The sequence below is a fragment of the Ochotona princeps genome, chromosome 9 (assembly GCF_030435755.1).
Source record: "Ochotona princeps isolate mOchPri1 chromosome 9, mOchPri1.hap1, whole genome shotgun sequence".
Classification (NCBI taxonomy): Eukaryota; Metazoa; Chordata; class Mammalia; order Lagomorpha; family Ochotonidae; genus Ochotona; species Ochotona princeps.
The window spans coordinates 49648839-49656188 of record NC_080840.1 but is presented as its reverse complement, the minus strand read 5'-3'; positions in this window follow the sequence as shown (position 1 = coordinate 49656188).

Below are 7350 nucleotides of genomic sequence, written 5' to 3'. Positions count from 1 at the left end.
TGAGGTTGTTTATTGTTGAAGGAACCATTCCTGGCCAAGTTTATGTCTATTTAGCCAGATATTTTTTCAAAGGTCTATAATTTTACATAGCTTGAGACCTGGAACTAGATTGTTTATGAAGGGATGATGGGTATGTATGTATTTCCACATGGCAGAGTAGGGAAATCTTCAAAACCTTGCCATTAGACCAAGATTCTTTGGTTAGAAAGGGGTTGTGCGTACAATGAGCACAGGGAAACTTCCTGAGAAAGTATGTAAGCCGAGTGCTCCGCATGTAGAAGGGCCTCTGGAAGTATGCTAATCTTTCCTCCCTTTACCGCAATGATTGAAAAGTCCTACACACATGAGACTTGTGAGAAAATGTACCATTTAAGGACTGGGAGAAAAAGATTTTTCATTTTTTAGCAATAAAAACCTTTTTTAAAATTTAGCTTGGAAATTTATTCTCCTTAAATGTCTTTCCAAAATAAACTTTATTCCACATGACATTTTCATTATAGTAACATTTTAAATGGGTGAATATTTTGCAATAATGTATCAGCAACACTAGATGTCAGAAGAGAACCAGCTGGCCTAATATTTAGCCACTTTTCTTTCTTTTGGAATACATTTTAGCAAGCAGATGCCCAAAGAGCCATCACTAGTACAAGGATTATATTTGTTTAATACAATGGTTATATTTATTTAAGTACTAATGGTTGTCCAAACGCAGACATACATCTCATGCTGGATGCTTTCCATTCTGATTTTGAGGAAATCCTACTCAACTCATTAAAAAAAAAACAATTCTAAGCAAATGATTTCATGTGTATACATTTTTGGACAGGACATAAACTCTAATCCCCTTTTCCCTTCTGCCCAACTTGGCAAAATCTGGGCTGGAAGAATCCACTGGTTGGGGGATGAGCCAGAACCTCAGGTGCTGCAGGATGCTTTGGGAAGGAATGCCTGCTGCCAAGGCACCGAGGCAACCAGGAACAACTCGCAGGTCACCTCCTGTAAAGATATGGCTACAAACATGGACATGATTTCTATTTTTCCCTATAATGTGTCAATGTATGCTAAATTCTTTTTGATTCATTCTTCAAATTTAAGGGATAGTCCTTAGTAAGTTTTTGTGTTGAATTTGTTCATATTTGTATAAATCTGGCAGGTGGAAAGGCTTGCAATTGTCTGACATTTGTTGTTGCTTCTCACAAACCCATTCTGGAGCCAATCCAATTCATAACATATACTGTCTTTACAATATTACATTATCACTATAACATCTTTTGCTGTAGCTTCAACATTCAAGGTGACCTATCCTGAAAGCTTTTTTCAGGGATGAAATCATAAGTTTCTGACAATTAGACAATCCTAGAATGGTACAGAATGTAGATGATTGTGGTGGCCATGGAGATGCTTTTTTTTTTTTTTAAATGAAGCCTTCCAAGGTCAGCCATGCTAGCCCCCAATTAACACTGACTTGCTTACAAGTCAGGCACTAAACTCTTCCCTGTCCATTTCACCTGTCATGCCTTCTGCCCAGTGGACATGGACAAGAAAGAGTGGGGACACACAGATGCGAAGTGTGAAGGCCCCTATCTGTCATTTCCCAACTGTGTAATACTGGACAAGCTTATAATTACTTCGTCATAAAAATTTGTATTTATACTCTGGTCCTTATTTCAGACAGCTTTAATACATCAGACACTTTCCGTGAAGCTGAACAACACAGTGAAAGCTTTCAGAGTAGTTAGAGTAGTAATTTCACTTTGCAAGTAGTTAAAACGCCTTTCTTTCATTTTTCTAAAATAACGACTTAAGGATGAATGCTTAATTTTTTTCTCTTAGCCTCTAAAAGCATCTGAATTGCTTGGTTCTTCTTTACTAGTCTCTACCCAGAGACAAAGGAGACAAGAAATAATAAGTGCAAATCTTTGGTATAATTAAAGATAATGATTGGTCCCAATTTTGAGGGAAGATAGCCTCATAAAACAAGGTTTGAACTGTCTAGGAGACTTCAAACAATGATGCAAAAATGATAATACAAAACCAAATTAAGAGTTCTTTACTCTCCTAATTTTGTAAAAAGAGAAATGCTTACTTTGATTAAAATCTTCAAAAATGTGTGCATGAGGGTCTTCAACAAGTTCATGGAAATGCTTATACCAAAAAAACCTATATGAATTTCAAAATAACAACAACATAAATTTATTTTTTTCATTTCATTTTTCCATGCACTTTTTGAGGTACTCACGCAAACTGTGTCTTTCGTTTCTTTCTTAATGGATTAATGGGTTAATCACGGATTAATCATGATTCTGTGTTGCTGCCGCGCACCCTAGTTGGCTGGATCTTGCCCTTTTGTGAAGCTTGAACGAAGCCAAGTAACTGAAGCCAAATAGAGTAGGATTGGTTGGCACGGGAGGTGTGTCAGGGTTCAGCCAGGGTAGTAATCTACTTGACACGCCAAAGCAGAGCAGGGAGGCAGATCTAAGCCAAAGTGCACAAGGGAATCAGGAAGCGCAGGAGTGAGAAGAGCAGAACTTAGTACTGCAAGTGCTAGCTTGCATTGCAGCAGTACAGACTGGAATTTGGGTCTGAACTGAGGAAAGCTGGAAATGCGAGCAGGTCCCTGTGAGCCAAGAGAGTCCAGGTTAAGTGCCCCAGCACCAGGATGCGATGGTAACTTAACCTAAGGTGTTCTGTAGGGTTATTAGGGGCAAGTCTTTCTGTCTTAAAAAAATATGTTAATTTATCTCTAATGACTGCGAGGCATTCTATCTGTAAAAGTTACCCACAGTTGCCTACATGGGGGCATGCTGCATGGTTGCTTTAAGGTCAGCCTGGGTTGGTACTTTAACCTCACATGTCAGCACTCAGGCTGTGGGCTGCCTATAGAGGTCTTTGAGTTAGAAGACCATCAAGCCTCCTCTTCCCATGTTCTCTGTTGTCTCCCCACCCCTGATGGCATTGCTAGGCAGTTTTTTCTTACCCATCTGTTTTGTGGGTGTACAGGTCTTTGAGGTGGTCTCTCTGGTTTTGTAACTCACTGGGTGATACACAAGATGGGGTTCCAGTCCCAGTATCAGCATCAGTTTTGTGTCACCTTCCTCAAAGTGAGTGTGGTCAAGTGTCTGTGCCCATATTGGGGGAAAACTGTCCAGCCGAGTGTCCCCCGGACAAAGTGAATTCAGGGGAAGTAGTACAGGTTGTTTTGGTCTTGTTCTTCAACAATGATCTCCAGTGAAGTTTTAACAAACAGTAAAGGAAAGGCTTATATTTGAATTCTTTCCCATGTGTGTAGGGAGAAGGAGGCCCAAGGGTTAGACCTGCTCAAAGACACTGGTACTTGCAAGACCCAACTACATAAACGTCTTTGCCTCCCCTTTGCTATAGACTGGTGTTTATAGTCCATCCTCAGGGTGAAGTTGCTACCACCTCCTGGGGCTCAGCCCCGGTGCCTGCTCAGGATGTGTTTAGTGTACAACCCACTGCAGGCTGGCAGGAGCTTCATTCGCCAGGCTCTGAAGCATGTGCACGTGTATTCCGTTTCTGCCACAGGAAGGGCTTCTGGATCAGGCTGCAGGAGTGCTAATCTCACGGAAGGCACACATTGTTTCAGACATCTTCATTGTGTTGTTAACGCTTCGTGCTCCCCACGAATGTGGTTTAAGTAATCAGATGATTTAGCTCCCGCTTCCAGTCTTCCTGGACAGTCCTGAAATATGGGTCAATAGTGGACAGACACTCCCAAGCCTTGCATGGCCAAGACTTCCTAGAACAAGCCCACAAAGCACTGGGTGCATTTGAGCAGGGTTGACTCAACTCCACACCCATGAACTTTCTTTGTTCAGCTGTAGGGCCATTTAGATACAATGAGTCTCTCAAAACAGTGAGCTTAGAACTATGAGAACTTGTCAGCCTGGAGACTACCCATCACATATTGTTTTCAAATGTTGATTTTATTTTGGATTCAAGTCCAGTGGGCCAACGGACACAAAAATTGCCACTGAAAACCTAGTTTAGCACTCACAGTTCCTAAGAGGAAGGCAACATTCCATGCCATACATGAATAGCCACAGAGGGACGTGCAAAGTATCTGTGGGCACAGAGTGAGGGTATTTGTGGAAAAGGGCCTCTACTGTGATTTTTGTAAGGAGGAATGGGTGAGGCAGGGTAAACAGGTTTAAGATTGACTAATTTGATTAATTTTTGTTGCCCACCTGGAGTGTTAGTGCAAGAACTCATAAAGTGGAGGGAGGGTTGGGCTCTGAACTGATCGCTTGTGAAAGACACACACGCAACCACATTTGCTACCTCTGAGAATTAATTAGTTCTGGGAAGGGCACTCCCTCTCTGATCAGCAAGGCTCCAACTGTAAAAACATTTGATACCGAAGTCAGAAAAGTAGCTCATCCAGTCACCTGTGCTACCTGTGCTACCTGTGCCTAGACTAGGTGGCTATGTGACATGTTCTGACCTTTAAGTGATCCTAAGTAGTTCCTAACTTAGACCTTTCTTTTTACTTGCCTTCTGGTAGGGTTGTGAGGCTTATGTGACTCTTACAAGTGCCAGGGAAGCCATCCCTCTGGACATCAAGATCCTCTGAATGGATTTCTTTAATGTTCAAATGATTAGCAATGAGACTTGATGCCTTCATGGATAGCCAAGTCAGCCTACCTCTGACTTTTGTGTCTGCATTTTAGTCTTTCTTTGAGCCAGACTTATGTGTTTTTCTGTTCCTTATGGATAAATCAAGAGCCAATCAGAACTTGCTGGCTAAGACCTCTAGCAATGTATGTCTGATCAAGCATAAATCTGCTACTGTTATCACCATGATGGAAATAAAAGGGTACATCACGTCCACAAGATCTATTGTCTTTTTTTCATTCCATTTTTAGTTTTTAAAAAAGATTTATTTATTTTTATTGGAAAGACTGATATGCAGTGAGGAAGAGAGACAGAGAAAAAAATCTTCCATCTGCTGGTTCGTTCTCCTTGTGACCGCAACAGCTGGAGCTGAACCAATCCTAAGCCAGGAGCCTCTTCCAGGTCTCCCACATGGGTGCAGGGTCCCAAGGCTTTGGGCCGTCCTCGACGGCTTTCCCAGTCCACAAGCAGTGAGCTTGATGGGAAATGGAGCTGTCGGGATTAGAACCCGTGCCCATATGGGATCCTGGTGTGTTCAAGGCGAGGACTTTAACTGCTATGCCATCGCCCCGGGCCCTATTTTTAATTTTATGATACAATTCCATAGGCTCTGGGATTTCCCTTACCCCTCCCAAAGTTCCCTCCTTCTACTGATTTCCCTTATGTTATTGCAATAGTATAGTCTTTCCTAAGCAGTCATAAGTCCATCACTCTGCTATTTAAGTGTATCCTGGCATTGCGGGTACAGATAATGGCAGACAATCCAGCACCTATTGTCAAGATAAATTCAACATAGGATCAATGGCTTTTATACTGATTATTTCATTGCTTCCTCTGTAAGGATACAGAGGATCAGGTCAAATCAGTGAAATAAGGTCAGACATTTGGCATGGTAGTTAAGATATCAGTTGCAACAATTGCATTCCATACTGTTGGGCTCCAGCTACCTATATATGGAACATGTATATAATTCCAGAATGCTGGTACTGGAATGGTTCACTCAGATTGCTGCAGTGCTCTGTGAATCATTACCTGGGATAGTTAAGGGCCTCCCAGAAGGATTTTCTGGATACCTGTGACACATCAGCGATTGTTAATGGTTAATTCAGAAACTTTCTTAGGTATTTCACCCTGATATCTGAGCAAACCTCCTCAAATCCAAGACTGACCTAGGCTGACAAATTATTCTGTATCTAACATGTTTGTTATCTTTTGTTTAATTTCCTTAGCATCTCAATAATGAGATTATTGGGAAACTTCCAATTTTTCATTCAATTGTAAAGTTTTTTATGAAGATCAGTATATATTAGTGTTTGCAAATATATTACTACACTAACTTAATTAAATTTTTTTTGTATTTCTTTGAGAAGGAAAGAAAGAATATGCATGAGTGAGTGAGCAGGCTTCCACTTGTTCATTCACTTCCCAAATGCCTACAACAACTTGGGCTAAGCCATGTCAAACACAGGCAGTTGGAACTCCATCCGTGTTGCCCACATGGGTGGCCGAGCCCACGTATTTGAGCCATCATCTGCTACTGCCTGGGGTATACATTAGCAGAAGCTGAATCAGAAGGAGGGGCAGGACTTTAACACAGAAATTCCAAAAACAAAATGTGTCAGCAGCAAGCGATGACTTCATTTCTGTGCTGAAAGTCTGTCCCTATTACAGCAATTTTACTTTACCCTCAGTAATTTTGAATATTGTAATTCAATACAACCAGGCCTGAATATTTGTACCACATCACTAAACTTTAGCATACCATTCTTTATAAAAACATTTTTGTTATTATTTTCCATGGTGCGGTTTTGTAGATACAGGGATTTGTACCTCCACACTCCCTTCTTTCCTCCCCATTGTCCCTTACCCTCACCATTTCTCCCTTAATTATTTTTGTAAAGATTTATTTATTTTTATTGCAAAGTCAGATATATATCATATATGTGTATATGTATATATACGTGTGTATATGTGTATATCTATCTATCTATAAAGATAGAGAGAAAAGAGGAAAGACAGAAAGATCTTCCATGTGATGGTTCACTCCCCAAGTGACCACAACGGCCGGAGCTGTGCTGATTTGAAGCCAGGAGTCAGGAGCTTTTCCGGGTTTCCCACATGCATGCAGGGTCCCAAGGCTTTGGGCCATCCTTGACTGCTTTCCCAGGCCACAAGCAGTGAGCTTGATGGGAAGTGGGGCTGCCAGAATATGAACCAGTGCCGATATGGGATCCCAACACATTCAAAGCATGGACCTTAACCTCTAGGCCACCACACTGGGGCCTCCCCACTGAATTATTATAATAGTATAGTCCTCCAATAGTCATAAGTCCAACAGTTTGCTATTTAAGTGTATCATGGCATTGTAGCTATTGGCAATGGTTGGAAAAGCTAGTGTCATATTACTAAATTATATTTAACAGTTATATTGAGAGTTCTTTTATTTGGGAGCAGAGGTGAATGCTGCAACATGTCTTTACTTCCCAATATGCTATTCTCCATTATACAGTTTATCCTTGAGAATATTTATATATAATTGCCCATATCTATCTATCTATCTATATATATAGATATATACATGTTATGTATTTTGTATGAAGGTGCCTTATATCAGAGATATATGATAATTGTCTTATTGACTTATTTCACTAAGCATAATGGTCTCCAGGTGGGACCATTTTGTTGCAGATGGTAGAATTTAATTCTCTTTAATGA